Below are 16,924 nucleotides of genomic sequence, written 5' to 3'. Positions count from 1 at the left end.
TGGCTCTTGTCTTGTACCATGCGCGCGTGTTTTCACAAAATCGGCTCAAAAAGTATGCTTCTTTACCAAGAAGGATGTGTTAGGCTGTAATTGCAGCCTTTTATTGAATAACTTAACCCCTTTCGTGTGTACACGCAAGCACAAGACCAAGTACGCACGGAAAAGATCCTGTAATCCATGTCGGAGTTCGGTGGGTTATGGAAACACGAAAATACCCAGCATGCCTACTCAACGAAAGCGGAGTGAGCTTACTATGCTCTCAGAGTATAGCGTGGGGAACCCAAATGGGCAAACGAGCACACACGTAACCAGAAAATTCTGGAACGCTGAAGAAGAAGAAAGACGAGTACAAACATCAACATATTGGACAAGTTAAATCTTCAGAAGACAAGAAAAAAGCATGGCGGCAATTAATCGTTATAGAGGGCCATATACAGGCAGCTTAGTTTCAAGAAGAAGGGAGAGGGGTAGGGGAATCACGCATTCTGATTCACTACATATACATATACTAGGAAAAACTAACAAGTCGCGTAAGGCAAAACTACTACATTTAGTCAATCTGTTGAACTCACAGAATGAAACTGAACGCACTGCTTTTTTCATCAAGACAATACAGCTTCGTCAATCCCCGCGGCAAGGAGATCGCTGACACTTTTCACGTGGAAAACGCAGTGAAATGGACAAGCCAGTGTAGCACAATTGCGTTTTTGCTTAGCAGGAAAGCGCGCTTTTCTGTACTCTTTTTCACTTCTGAGCTTGTTTTCTATCCAAACATAAAATATATCTATATGTTTTTATGAATAAAGAAACAATACAGAATAAGATGAAATCATGTTTGGATCGATTACTTAAATTCTAATTTTAATTCGAATTCTGAGATTTTTAATGACCAAAATCATTTATTAATGTTTAAGCTTCCACGCTGAAATGCAATACCGTATAGTCCGGGATTCGTCAAAGACGGTTTGACCAAAATTTCAATAAATTTGATTGAAAAATGAGAGTGAGACAGTGCCACCTCAACTTTCACAAAAAGCCGGATATGACGTCATCAAAGACATTTTAAAAATTAAATTAAAAAAAGGTTGTTGTTGGATGAACTAATGTTTTAACGGACACCATTGGCTTTTGTGAAGTTAATTTATTATAAAATGTGTCCATATGTACACGAAGCAGAACCGGCACGGTTGGCCTAGTGGTAAGGCGTCCGCCCCGTGATCGGGAGGTCGTGGGTTCGAACCCCGGCCGGGTCATACCTAAGACTTTAAAATTGGCAATCTAGTGGCTGCTCCGCCAGGCGTCTGGCATTATGGGGTTAGTGCTAGGACTGGTTGGTCCGGTGTCAGAATAATGTGACTGGGTGAGACATGAAGCCTGTGCTGCGACTTCTGTCTTGTGTGTGGCGCACGTTATATGTCAAAAGCAGCACCGCCCTGATATGGCCCTTCGTGGTCGGCTGGGCGTTAAGCAAACAAACAAACACGAAGCAGTAGGGATGTTGAATTTTGGAACGTGTTGATGTGGAGTGATTGTAATTATTATTCTACGTAAAAGCCTGACCCTAACCCTGTTTTACGAGAAGGACTATCTGTGCCTTTAAAGCCTCAGGCTCTACACTTGAAACCATATCCATATCCCATAAAACTCTTGAACGATGGTTTGGCCCTTGGGAGAAAAAAAACCCCAGTGCACGAGAGCCTTTGATCCCTTGAAAAGCTCTTCATCTGATACTTTAATGTGGTTTCAGCTTATTCCCTTGAAAAGCTCTTCATCTCATACTTTAATGTGGTTTCAGCTTATTCCCTTGAAAAGCTCTTCATCTCATACTTTAATGTGGTTTCAGCTTATTCCCTTGAAAAGCTCTTCATCTCATACTTTAATGTGGTTTCAGCTTATTCCCTTGAAAAGCTCTTCATCTCATACTTTAATGTGGTTTCAGCTTATTTTCCTCCGCGGGAAAGGAAATCTAAATGGGTTTTTCTCTGAGGATTTTCTTTGTCGTCTGCTGTCATTTCCGGTGGTATAATGAAACCATCATTTGGCTATTTTGCTGATGCGCGCAGTACCAAACATTTCGCGTCAAATGGATTTATAGCTGTTGTGTGTTTTTTATACTGCAATGTTATTGATTTACTTAAACTGAAATATGGGTGGAACAGAGTTAACTGAACAAAAAACCATAAGAATCTGCCAGTGTCTGGAAAACCAGACCCACTGTTCGGATTCTGTTTCTGCAGTTCCTGCATCTGTGTCCGTGCAGAAACCTCAAAAGAGTCAAACAGAGGTATATTGCAGACGTGGACAGTAGATTGGTCAGTACAAGGAATGAGAGCGTCACAGAAGATTGCATAGTGAAAGAGGTGTCAGACTTCACGTGCGTTCTGTGATACCGTTTGGACAGTGCTCTAACTCTCTGGTTTGTTTGGTAGGGCTGTTGCCGTTGTTTGCGCTGCGGAGGGGAAAACTGCAACGGTTACTCTCAGCTTCCCGGAAAGTTTGCATCGTCAGTTTGGTCATCGGCGATGTGTGTATGCTTCCTCAAACAATGTAAAGTGTTTGGGGAAAATAAGGACTATGTGAAAGACGCAAGATCTGGGGGGTAACTCACCTTGTTTTTAGGGTCGCACTGGCACGCAGCCGGGAACCTGGCGTTTGCCTAGTGCAGCCGTTCCTATACGGCGTGTCCAAGCAAAATGTAAATGCATGGTGCTGCTGTTAGAAGACTCAGTAGCATTGGGACGGGTTATTTCAATCTTGAAACACTGTTGCACTTCAGCAGTGTTGGACACAATGATTATGAATATGTAATGATCCGTCGATTGCTCAGAAGGCTCATGCCGTAACGATTAATATTTGTTTAATCTGTTACGACGTTCGTGAATTGAGAATAACAAGAACACTTCAGATCTTCTCTACTGTCTTTGATATTTCCCGTGTGCTGGTTACTGTCACACGATGAACGGAAGTGTCGCGGAAGACTACCGAGGCGAAGAGATGTCGCGGATTTCACGTGCTGTGTACGGCACCGTGTTGACAGTGATGTCACTGTGTGGTCTGTTCGGTAGCACTGTCGTGTTGTCTGTTCTGTGGAAAGACGTCATCCATCGCCTGGCGTCAGCTTCCTGCAAAGTGTACATCGTCAGTCTAGTCATCAGTGACTTGTACTTCCAAACGTACGCCGTGCCTCTAGCTGCTGTTGGCCTATTCCGAGGACGTTACCCTGCCCTCAATGAGTTGCACTGCCGCCTGACCGGAGGTGGATCATTCGTGTCGCTGGTTATGTTGAACTGTATGGCTGTTCTCATCTCTGTGGATAGATACGTGCGGATTTTTCACGGAGCTGTGTACACGAAGCATTTCTCTGTGAGAAACAGCGTCCTTGTGTCCGTCGCCGTTTGGATAGGGACGGCTTTATTCACAGTTCCAATAGCTCTGGGTGATAGAATGGGATTCAACACTAAAATTCACTCATGCCTTTTCAAACGCAGCTTAGAATTTTCCGCAGGGTCGGTTTCTTTTGTGGTGTTTATGAGTGTGGTGTGCTTAGGCCTGGTCATTCCAAACATTCTGATCTTCAAAGAGTACAAAAAGAATCGGCAGAGAGTGGCCCAGAGGCAAATGAATCCGCCGAATTCCGAACAAACTCAGAGGATGGTTCAAACCTCTGATGTTGCGCTGTTAAAATCTCTGCTTGTTATTCTCCTCTGTTTTGTTGTGTTGACTGTTCCCATGCTGCTCATTTTGAAGCTGACAAGCCAAGTTGACATGTCCAGTGACATCGCAACTCTGGCATTGGTTTTTCTCGGTCTGAAAACCAGCACCAACTGGCTACTCCTCGCTGTCTTCAATAAGCGCTTCTTAGAATCCTACAAAGCGCTTCTTTGTAAACGTTAAAACCAAGCCAGTTTTTACATTTAGTCAAGTTATGACTAAATGTTTTAACATCGAGGGGGGAATCGAGACGAGGGTCGTGGTGTATGTGCGTGTGTGTGTCTGTGTGTGTGTGTAGAGCGATTCAGACTAAACTACTGGACCGATCTTTATGAAATTTGACATGAGAGTTCCTGGGTATGAAATCCCCGAATGTTTTTTTCATTTTTTTGATAAATGTCTTTGATGACGTCATATCCGGCTTTTCGTGAAAGTTGAGGCGGCACTGTCACGCCCTCATTTTTCAACCAAATTGGTTGAAATTTTGGTCAAGTAATCTTCGACAAAGCCCGGACTTCGGTATTGCATTTCAGCTTGGTGGCTTAAAAATTAATTAATGACTTTGGTCATTAAAAATCTGAAAATTGTAAACAAAAAATAAATTTTATAAAACGATCCAAATTTACGTTCATCTTATTTTCCATCATATTCTGATTCCAAAAACATATAAATATGTTATATTTGGATTAAAAACAAGCTCTGAAAATTAAATATATAAAAATTATTATCAAAATTAAATTGTCGAAATCAATTTAAAAACACTTTCATCTTATTCCTTGTCGGTTCCTGATTCCAAAAACATATAGATATGATATGTTTGGATTAAAAACACGCTCAGAAAGTTAAAACAAAGAGAGGTACAGAAAAGCGTGCTATCCTTCTTAGCGCAACTACTACCCCGCTCTTCTTGTCAATTTCACTGCCTTTGCCATGAGCGGTGGACTGACGATGCTACGAGTATACGGTCTTGCTGAAAAATGGCATTGCGTTCAGTTTCATTCTGTGAGTTCGACAGCTACTTGACTAAATGTTGTATTACGCCTTACGCGACTTGTTTTATTCCTGTGTGAGTGTGTGTATGTGTGTGTGTGTGTGTGTGTGTGTGTGTGTGTGTGTGTGTGTGTGTGTGTGTGTGTGTGTGTGTGTGTGTGTGCGTGCGTATGTGCGTGTGTGTGAGTGTGTATGTGTGTGTTAAGGTGTAGTTTTCAGCTATATTATAATGAATCTTATGTGTTTTGTCTTTTGAAATTCATGCATCTGTTTTTGTGTGCACATGTGTATATTTAGTAGATATAAGATGTATAAGTGTGCTCCGATGTATGCGACCATTTATTTTGCATTGTTAACAGAATTTCTTATTTGTGTTTGTATTTTGTGAGGCGCTTAGAATGGTTTTAGGATTTGTGCCATCACAATATCCTCTTTGTTGTTATTTTAGTTATTGAGACATGGCAGTGCACTTAGAGATTTATAGAGCAAATCGAGAACATTAATAATGAATTTGCTCTATAAATCTCTTAGCGCACTGTGATTGATTCAATCACGATATTGTCAGTAACCACAAGAGATAAGAACGTTTCACAAGGCACACTTTTTTCTGCGGCCGTTTGATAACTTCGTGGACAGACCGACTGAGATATCTACTTTTTACATTTAGTCAAGTTTTGACTAAATGTTTTAACATAGAGGGGGAATCGAGACGAGGGTCATGGTGTATGTGTGTGTGTGTGTGTGTGTATGTGTGTGTATGTGTGTGTGTTGTGTGTGTGTTTGTGTGTGTGTGTGTGTGTGTGTGTGTGTGTGTGTGTGTCTGTCTGTGTCTGTCTGTGTCTGTGCGTGTGTGTGTGTAGAGCGATTCAGACCAAACTACTGGACCGATCTTTATGAAATTTGACATGAGAGTTCCTGGGAATGATATCCCCGGACGGTTTTTTTCATTTTTTCGATAAATACTTTTGATGACGTCATATCCGGCTTTTTGTAAAAGTTGAGGCGGCACTGTCACACCTTCATTTTTCAATAAAATTTATTGAAATTTTGGCCAAGCAATCTTCGACGAAGGCCGGACTTCGGTATTGCATTTCAGCTTGGTGGCTTAAACATTAATTAATGACTTTAGCAAATCTGAAAATTGTAATTAAAATGTATTATTTTTACAAAACGATCCAAAATTACGTTCATCTTATTCCTCATCATTTTCTGATTCCAAAAACATATAAATATGTTTTATTCGAATTAAAAACAAGCTCTGAAAATTAAAAATATAAAAATTATGATCAAAATTATATTTCCGAAATCGATTTAAAAACAATTTCATCTTATTCCTTGTCGGTTCCTGATTCCAAAAACATATAGATATGATATGTTTGGATTAAAAACACGCTCAGAAAGTTAAAACGAAGAGAGGTACAGAAAAGCGGGCAATGCATATGCAGCAGAGCGAAACCACTACCGCGCTGAACAGGCTCGTCACTTTCACTGCCTTTTGCACTAGCGGCGGACTACGGTCATTGTGAAAAAATGCATTGCGTTCAGTATCATTCTGTGAGTTCCACAGCTTGACTAAATGTAGTAATTTCGCCTTACGCGACTTGTTTGTGTGTGTGCTGGATATGCCATGCCTTTCACTTTAAACACAGACGAAACTCTTATCTTTTTATATTTAGTCAAGTTTTGACTAAATATTTTAACATCGAGGGGGAATCGAGACGAGGGTCGTGGTGTATGTGTGTCTGTCTGTCTGTCTGTGCGTGTGTGTGTGTGTGTGTGTGTAGAGCGATTCAGACTAAACTACTGGACCGATCTTTATGAAATTTGACATGAGAGTTCCTGGGTATGAAATCCCCATACGTTTTTTTCATTTTTTTGATAAATGTCTTTGATGACGTCATATCCGGCTTTTCGTGAAAGTTGAGGCGGCACTGTCACGCCCTCATTTTTCAACCAAATTGGTTGAAATTTTGGTCAAGTAATCTTCGACAAAGCCCGAGGTTCGGTATTGCATTTCAGCTTGGTGGCTTAAAAATTAATTAATGACTTTGGTCATTAAAAATCTGAAAATTGTAAAAAAAAAAAAAATTTATAAAACGATCCACATTTACGTTTATCTTATTCTCCATCATTTGCTGATACCAAAAACATATAAATATGTTATATTCGGATTAAAAACAAGCTCTGAAAATTAAATATATAAAAATTATTATCAAAATTAAATTGTCCAAATCAATTTAAAAACACTTTCATCTTATTTCTTGTCGGTTCCTGATTCCAAAAACATATAGATATGATATGTTTGGATTAAAAACACGCTCAGAAAGTTAAAACAAAGAGAGGTACAGAAAAACGTGCTATCCTTCTTAGCGCAACTACTACCCCGCTCTTCTTGTCAATTTCACTGCCTTTGCCATGAGCGGTGGACTGACGATGCTACGAGTATACGGTCTTGCTGAAAAATGGCAGCTACTTGACTAAATATTGTATTTTCGCCTTACGCGACTTGTTTTCATTTCTTTGGTGAATCCTTTGTATCTGTAAACTAGAACGTGCAATATTTTTACACAGACTTGATTGGAATAAAAGTGCGCTGAGTTATTTGCGGTTCTAAACCTTCGAATTTCACACGACCGACGGGCGGGTAATGTGGCTTCTCGCGACAGACGCACATTTCGGGAGTGGTGGTTACTTTGAACACCGACCACCTAATTAGATTCGATGACCCCCTGCACATTTTATGAGTGATAGCTATTCTTAGTTTAAGAATGAGCATACGATATTATGTTTCTGTTTAACTAATCATTGGTAGCAAAACACGTAGTAGACGATTCGTTGCTCCCAAGAAATGAACGTCCCCCTCCAAGCAACTACTTAGTGACGTCCCCTGGAGTGAAACTGACGCTCATTTCCAACATTAAATTTGGCATGTTCATTCTCGTGTTGCATCTGCACTCACCGGGAAGGCTGGAACTAAGTTCACATGGTAAGAAAATTCTGAACTCTTCACGTTTTTGATTCCCATAGTTGTTGTCTTGGAATATGCGAAAACCATTCATTTACTGAGCTGATGCAGTCGCGTTCCCGTGTCGTCTGCTACGTACGTAGAACGTACAGAGTCGATCGAAGCATTCAACGTCCAAATGCTGGTCCAGCTCGAATTGGTCTAGCACTGATGTTTTTTGTCAGCCGCTGGGAGTTTGAGGCTAAATCAACATTTGGTAATGTGGAGACGATAAGCTACATGGCAGGAGAATGAAGGGTGAGAAGAATCTTCTCAGAAGGAAAGAAGGAGCGCAGGCGTATAAATACGCTTTGAGTGACAGTTTTGGTGCATTAGCCAATCAACTGTTTCACATCAGTCATGTGACAACAGTACTTACTGACAAATATTATAATTATTGTCATTACATTTTATGAGCCTTTGTGTTTATCCCTTTTCATATTTTTTCCCCAGAAACCTAGAGCAGCTGCAGTCTTGTCGATTTGGCACAAAAATATTCTTGTTATTGGTGATTTGACACCAAATATCACGAGACAAAAATCTTGTTATTGGTGTTTTGACACCAAATATCACGAGACCAAAATCTTGTTATTACTGATTTGACATCAAATATCACGAGACAAAAATCTTGCTATTGCTGATTTGACACCAAATATCACGAGACAAAAATCTTGTTATTGCTGATTTGACACCAAATATCACGAGACAAAAATCTTGTTATTACTGATTTGACACGAGACAGTTCTGGTGATTGCTAAATTGACACGAACACGACCTTGATATTGCTGATTGGACACGTTCAGTTGGGTGTGTGCAATATCCTAGGTTTTTTTTTTATGCCCCTCAGAAGTAAAAGCAACACACACACACACACACACACACAGTACACCCCGTGTACACACACACATACACACACACACATACGCACACACACACACACGCACGCACACACACACACGTGTTTATTTGCGGCGGGGGGTCACCTTTGATAATGAAATTGCGTAGTGTGTGTCCTATCCGCACCATCGTCAGGTGTCAGCTGGTGGACTGTCCGTGTTTCGGGATTGCTGGCCATGGCCCGGGCGTTAGAAAAATAAAATGTGGAACAGCCTCTCACTGACATATTTAAAGAGATCACGCTTACGTTCGGTTTCTTCTTCCTTTTTTCAGGTGACAGCTGTCTATCCACAGTAATATTAATATTGTCGGGACGTCCCCCTGGATAAGATTTTGTTTCTTTTTGAACGGAGATCAAGGTGTGTGTTTTTTGTGTTTTGTTGTTGTTGTTGGTTTGTTTTGTTTTGTTTGTTTGTTTGTTTGTTGTGTTTTTTTGGACAAGATTTGAAGTAACAAAGTGTGAAACGATATGAGTTTTTTTTTATACAACCTTTTTCACTATACTGTGAAAGACTTAAGTGTAAATAGTTTCAAACAAGCAGACCACCATTTACCTGAGAAAGAAAACAAAGCTGAATCGGCCCGATTAGCCTGTCAGGTTGAAGGGACACACACCACCAAGAGCCAACCAACATCCACAGTCATTTCTTCTTGGAATTCTTTTTGAATTTAATCACGTTTTAACTAACTGTTTTTAGATAGACGAGGAATCGAAACGAGGCTGGTGGTGGTGGTGGTGGTGGTGGTGTGTGTGTGTGTGTGTGTGTGTGAAGAGCGATTTTGAGACAACTGCTGGACCGATCTTCATGAAACTGTACATACAAACTCTTCCAGATGATAAACACGGATGAGTCTTTTTACATTTAGTCAAGTTTTGACTAAATGTTTTAACGTAGAGGGGGAATCGAGACGAGGGTCGTGGTGTATGTGTGTGTGTGTGTCTGTCTGTCTGTCTGTGCGTGTGTGTGTGTGTGTGTGTGTGTGTATGTGTCTGTCTGTCTGTCTGTCTGTCTGTCTGTCTGTCTGTCTGTCTGTCTGTCTGTGCGTGTGTGTAGAGCGATTCAGAGTAAACTACTGGACCGATCTTTATGAAATTTTACATGAGAGTTCCTGGGTATGATATCCCCAGAATTGTTTTTCATTTTTTCGATAAATGTCTTTTATGACGTCATATCCGGCTTTTTGTAAAAGTTGAGGCAGCACTGTCACACCTTCATTTTTCAATCATTGATATTTTGGCCAAGCAATCTTCGACGAAGGCCGGACTTCGGTATTGCATTTCAGCATGAAGGCTTAAAAATTAATTAATGACTTTGGTCATTAAAAATCTGAAAATTGTAATTAAAATTATTTTTTTATAAAACGATCCAAAATTACTTTTATTTTATTCTTTATCATGTTCTGATTCCAAAAACATATAGATATGTTATATTCGGATTAAAAACAAGCTCTGAAAATTAAAAATATAAAAAATATGATTAAAATTAAATTTCCGAAATCGTTTTAAAAACAATTTCATCTTATTCCTTGTCGGTTCCTGATTCCAAAAACATATAGATATGATATGTTTGGATTAAAAACACGCTCAGAATGTTAAAACGAAGAGAGGTACGTACAGTAAAGCGTGCTATGCAGCGCAGCGCAACCGCCACAGCGTTGAACAGGCTCGTCACTTTTACTGCCTTTTGCACTAGTGGCGGACTACGGTCATTGTGAAAAAATGCAGTGCGTTCAGTTTCATTCTGTGAGTTCCACAGCTTGACTAAATGTAGTAATTTCGCCTTACGCGACTTGTTTTAAAAATGTCTTTGATGACGTGACATAACCATTCAGTTGAATTTGAGGCGGCTTTGTGACACCCTCGTTTATCAACCAGTTTTTGACCCAGTCGGGACTTATTGGATTGTATTTCAGCTAGGAATTTAAAATGTATGAATTAGTTTGCTCATTTAAGTTGTCATTAAAATCCCATTTTCACTAACTGATATAAAAATGATTGCATTGTATTCCTATAATTAATTCCTGAATCCAACAATATATAGATATGCCATGTTTACTCTGAACATGTGTTCAGAATTTAAAAAAACAAACATCGGTGTATGCAAATTAGGTACTACGTTCGCATGCTTTGCCGAGACAAGCGCAATCCGTCTCGGTCGTCGGGTTTTAGCAAGCAAAGCCTTACTACATGAAGTCTTGGTGATGACTGATTTTTAGTGTTGATGTTTTATTGTAAGTCCGACGGATTAAATACATGTTTTGATATCGCTTCACACGACTTGTTAATTTATTTTAATCTTTCTGTCAGCTATTATAACCGTGTCGTGTTGTTTGTTGACTCTATGTGGTCCATCTCTTTACAATTATGTATGCTTATTATGATTAAGTATTGTTATTGTTATGTTGTCATCGTATAACTTAACTTATATGTGAATTTAGTGAGTCAATTTGTGCATCATGATTAATGTACGTGAAGTTCTGAGTGAGTTTCTGAGTAAGCAAGTTATTTTGTGGTACTGTATTTTTTCCAATGAAAAAAGTCTGGCTCTGAACGCTTTATGCTAATGAATATATATGGGCATTCTGTCCCGAGAAAATATATGTACTGTGTCAGTGTGTCTATACTGTGACTGTGTGTGTGTGTGTGTGTGTGTGTGTGTGTGTGTGTGTGTGTGTGCGTGCGTGCGTGTGTGTGTTTTGTGTGTGTGTGTGTGTGTGTGTGTGCGTGTGTGTGTGTGCGTGTGTGTGTGTGTGTGTGTGTGTGTGTGTGTGACATACAAAATAACACTTATACAAATAACGTATCTATAGCGCGATTCCCATCAATTGGCTCCAGGCGCTTATACCCCTGTCACACGAGGGCTGCGTCCTCACGGCGTTCCCGCGGCGTCCAAGAAAAATGAAGAAAGCCGAGGCGCGCGCAGTAGGGTCTCCTACAGCGCCGGAGCAACGCGGTGGCATCTTCATTTGACGCAGTGGAGTCGCAAAGAACGCCATGCAACGGCGCGCACTTTGAGCATGCACAAAGTACGCGCCGTCGCTCGGCGTTCTGATATGCGCGTGGTAGGAACGCCGTAGGGTCGCCGTAGGGTTGCCGTAGCAGCGCAGTAAGGTCTTCTACCGCGCCGTGGGCGCGCAGTACGGACGCAGTGGTAGTCGGCGGAGCTTGCACGGAGACCTCACGGAGATGTCAAGTTGCGCTTCTACTGCGTCCATCAGCGTTGGCAGGGCGTTTGCAGGAAGTTGCCAGTGCGTTGTGAGCCAACCCCATAACGCAGAGTAAACTCCCCTGTCGTATACACGCACTTCCACTTAATCGACACGCCGTGGACCCGCAGCATATGGAAAGCCGTTTGGCTCATAACCATTACACGCGTAATAAAAAATAAATACACGCGTAATAAATGATTAATACGCGTGTAATAAATGATTAATGCGCGTGTAATAATCATTTTTTACGCGTGTAAGAAATGATTAAATACGCGTGTAATAACTATTTCATGCGCGTGTAAGAAATGATTAAATACGCGTGTAATAAATATTTCATGCACGTGTAAGAAATGATTAAATACACATGCAGGAAATAGTTTATACGCGTGTAAGAAATGATTAAATGCACGTGGAATAAAAATGTCATACACGTGTACGAAATGATTAAATACACGCGTAATAAATATTTCATGCGCGTGTAAGAAATATTTAATACACGCGTAATAAATATTTTATGCGCGTGTAAGAAATAATTAATACACGCGTAATAATCATTTCATGCGCGTGTAAAAAATATTTAATACACGCGTAATAAATATTTCATGCGCGTGTAAGAAATAATTAATACACGCGTAATAATCATTTCTTACACGCGTATGAAATATTTATTACACGTGTATTTAATCATTATGCTATTCCATAGCATAAGAAAAAAGATAAATTACACGCGCATTAATCATATATTACACGCGTATTAATCATTTATTACGCGTGTATTTATTTTTTATTACGCGTGTAATGGTTATGAGCCAAACGGCTTTCCATAGCAGCACGCCGTGAGCACGCCGTGAGAGCGCAGTGAATCGCAGAATTTTCCTGCAATCCCACGGCGCTCTGAGAAATTTACAACGCCGCGGGAACGCCGTGAGGGCGCAGCCCTGGTGTGACAGGGGTATAACGCCATGCACATCGGTGATATTTGTTTTGGGAACACATGTCCTCTTGAGTGATCTACTTCAACCTCGGTATTAATTGACCACCAAATAAAAGTCAAATCAGCCAATCATCCTCCAACTGATGCGCTCCGGTGCATTCACACCTTCTCTCAGTGGGTGCCGTTGACATTCGTGTTCTAATTGCTTCTCGTATTTGCCTGGTATCTCATTCCCTGGTGCGCATGATGTGATCTTGTCCCGATTATCAGTAAGTTACGGCAGCAGCAGCAGCTGCTCTACTTTTAATTCACTTGAGTATTATGATTCTGCAGTGTCCGTCTGTATGGACGGGCGTCTGGGCGACTCGTGATTAAAAAGAAACACACAATATTTAACGTTCAGTTTTCCCCCCGGATGTTTATCGAGCTAGAGCTTTGAAACTTCACACACTTCCAGTGTTGATTTTTCTCCAGATATAAATCAAAGTTTTGGTTGGTTTTCGTTACATTTCAAGGCTACGGCGGGGTCGAGTTTGGGTCAAAAATTTAATTTTCTTAAATGCTTTTGGAGCCATACACTTTTAAAATGATGACAGTCTGGATAACCCTTGTCAAATTGCAGGGTCATAGCGGGGTCAATTCAGGGTCGAAAATGGGAAAATTGTCATTCTCTTAGAACATTTTTGAATCTAAAGATTTAAAATTTCTCACACTGTTGTGGTTGATCAACGTCAAATGTCAAGGTCGTGGCAGGGTCATGTTCAGGGCCGCAAAAAAGAAATGTTCGTTTCCTTAGACGTCACTTTTGGAAGCCAGAGCTGAAAGAGAAAATGTAAGTTTTACGCCCTCACGGCAAAGCCATTAGGGGCATGTTACACGGGAAAACCCGGCTTTGTATGAAAATAAAAAATAACAAGAAGAGCAAACGCTCGATCGAGTCACTTTCGCAGTTCTGAATATTATATGAGGCATCAGATGGACAGGAAGAAATTGCTATTCACAACACAATGAGTCACGTTCACATAAAATTTGAGCCCGGTCACTTTTATAGTTTCCGAGAAAAGCCCAACGTTAAGTTGTGTGTTGCCGAACAGAAAAGGCTAGTTATCTCCCTTGTTTTTCTGATAACGTTCGTAAAAGGCTACAGATGTAAATACTTTGATGTAAAGAATAATCCTACAAAGTTTCAATCACATCCGATGAACTTTGTCAAAGATATAAAATGTCTAATTTTTCCTTTGACGCTGACCTGTGACCTTGAAAAAGGTCAAAGGTCAACGAAACCATCGTTAAAGTGTAGAGGTCATTGGAGGTCACGACTAAACAAAATATGAGCCCGATCGCTTTGATAGTTTCCGAGAAAAGTCCAACGTTAAGGTGGTGTCTACGGACGGCCGGCCGGCCGGACGGCCGGCCGGACAGACTAACACTGACCGATTACATAGAGTCACTTTTTCTCAAGTGACTCAAAAATGCAAGGGGGGGGGGGGGGATGTAGACAGCTAGCTGCCGGCTGCCAGAGGAGACCTGAAGTGGGCTAGGGACCGGGTTGGGTCGTCTTGGGTCAGTGCTGAAATGGTTACTTTATTGGCTGTTGGCCGAACGGATACCCGGGCTTCATATTTTTGCATGCATGTATTCGTGTTTCCAAGGCCTGAGGCTTTCGCTGTGACCCTGGGATCTTTATCGTGCGCATGCGTGCACACGGGGGTGTTCGGACACCGAGGAGAGTCTGCACAAAGTTGACTCTGGGACACACATCCCGCGCCGAACTTGGGGGTTGAACCCACGCTGATAGTAACAACCGGTTTTAAAGCCAGCGCCTCTACCGACTGGGCAAACCCCCCCCCCCCCCCCCCAAGAGGTTGGGGTTAAGAAGTTCCATGGAGGGCGGGGGGTATGGAGTAACACATAGTGTTTTGCTCAGAACATTCCCACCCAAGCAGAGCCGCGCTAGGGGTACGCATTACCGTGAAGCTGGCAGTCAGTGCTACCAAATGTCGTGTGTGTCAGGAGGCGGTTTGGTACAAGAGAACCTTAGGGGCCACAGTCTCGGCCGTCTAAGTGATCTGTGTGTCTGGAGGCACATTTGGTTTCTGAGGTTCAAGCGGAGCTGTTGCCTCTGCTCCCAAGTTCCCGTGTCTGGAGGCGTTTTTGGTATGGAAGCAAACCTGTAGGTTGGGGCCTCTGCCTTTCAGGATGCCAGGACTACAAAATGTGTGTCTTGGGACACATTTAGCTTAAGATTCCAGAAGTGGATCTGTGCTGTGCTGGGTCTGCTGCAAGCACACTAGAACCAGCTCGCAACAGTTGAGGTGAACAGATTGGTGACCAAGACCATCATCGGTTTCTCTCCGAGTGATGGGTGTGGGCGGAGAAAGTCTCCCAGACTGAGAGCATTCTCCCTTCTGTAGCGGATGAGACTAGACATCTCTTCCTTGAGAGTATCACAACCTTCAAACACGTGTGTGAGGACTGGTGTCCAGTCTTGCCACACTGACAGACTACCTTGTCCCAGTAGATGCGGCTGCTGACCGTGCGCAACCAGGGATATGTTATGGCCTCTGATTGCCCACACAAATTGTACACGTTTGATTGATTTTCTGCCCCGTCCCTGCACTCACTGCTCCATCCACATCTCAATTTCGTTCCGCTGCCAGACCTGTGGATTTTACAGACGCTCCAGGGGGGGATGTCGGGTCGCTGCGGAAGGGAGGCTACCCTCGGAAGATGACACTGCACTTCTGCTGAGTCACTTCGACGGTGTTCAGTAGTGAGTCTGTCCACTTTTCTCGTTTGCAGCATGGCCCTTCAACGCAGCATACGTCTATCGTTTCATGATCCTAGTTTGTTCAAACAGGTATGGATAATCTCCATCAGATGTCGAGACCACTGCCCGGACAAAAAAAGCCTTACAAAAGTGCTTTGTGTGGGAAACTGTACCCTCCAGGGGCGGACGGGGGGGGGGGGGGGGGTTCTGGGGTTTCCGGACCCCCCCCCCCCCCCCAGCCCAAATTTTTTTTTTTTTAAATGGTGTTTTTTTGGGGTATTAATCAGTGACAAAATCTGCTGCCTGAAACTGGTAATGATCATCCTCAGAATGCACCAGATTGCACCATTTTGCATCCTTTTTTTCAAAATTTTCAAAATTTTCCGGGGGGGGACATGCCCCCGGACCCCCCTAGAAATAGTAACCCCTAGAAAGCTATAGGCGCTTTGCGCCGTCGGCTCGGCGCTTCGCACCCATATCTTCATAATATACTTTTGGAACCCCCCCCCCCCCCCATAAAATGAACTGATCCGCCCCTGCCCTCTCATAATGGGAAGGGGAGTCTGTCGGGTGTTTGCTCTTCTGGCCGTTGGGATTGGGGTGGGGAAACAGCGGAACCCCATTTGAAGACCCCCAAATTCAAAACTCTATACTTTTTAAGGCCTGTTATCTCACAGAGAAACATCTGGGGGGGGGGGGGGGGGGAGTCAACGTTAAGTGGTGTGTTTTTTTGTAATCGCGAATGTTCTGTCGCCAAAACGCTCGTCCATACAGACGAACACTGTTGAATCACATGACTCACGGATTACTCAGGTGAATTAAAAGTAGAGCAGCTTTTCCTAAAATACTTTCTGATAATTGGGTCAAGGTCAACATCATAATTATGCACCAGGGAGTGAGGTCACATATTCATCATCTCATAATCTCTGAACCTGATATAAACTTCAATTTTAAGACTCACTCTTTTTTATGACAAGTTTTTCTAAGATTTTGAAGGGGGGGGGGAGGGGTTCCACTGTAGAGGTTGAAAAACAGAGACAAACAGAGAACACGTGGGAGATAAAGAAGAAAGACAAGGAAGAGGAGGAGGGGGAGGTGCGGGAGGAGGAGAAGGCATGTACCCGTAAATATAACGAAACTGAAATAGTGCACATGGACGTCCATACACACACACACACACACACACACACACACACACACACACACACACACACACACACACACACACACACACACACACACACACACACACACTCACACGCACACACACACACACACACACTCACACACTCACACACACACACACACACACGTTTTGTTTTTGTAAGCAGTGCACGTGAGCCTCCATAAAAGGCAAGGCATTTTTTGAATTATTTCACGTGCCTAATTTTTTTGTGAGCAGTATATA

The sequence above is a fragment of the Littorina saxatilis genome, linkage group LG13 (genome assembly GCF_037325665.1).
Source record: "Littorina saxatilis isolate snail1 linkage group LG13, US_GU_Lsax_2.0, whole genome shotgun sequence".
NCBI lineage: Eukaryota > Metazoa > Mollusca > Gastropoda > Littorinimorpha > Littorinidae > Littorina > Littorina saxatilis.
This window is presented reverse-complemented; position numbering follows the sequence as displayed.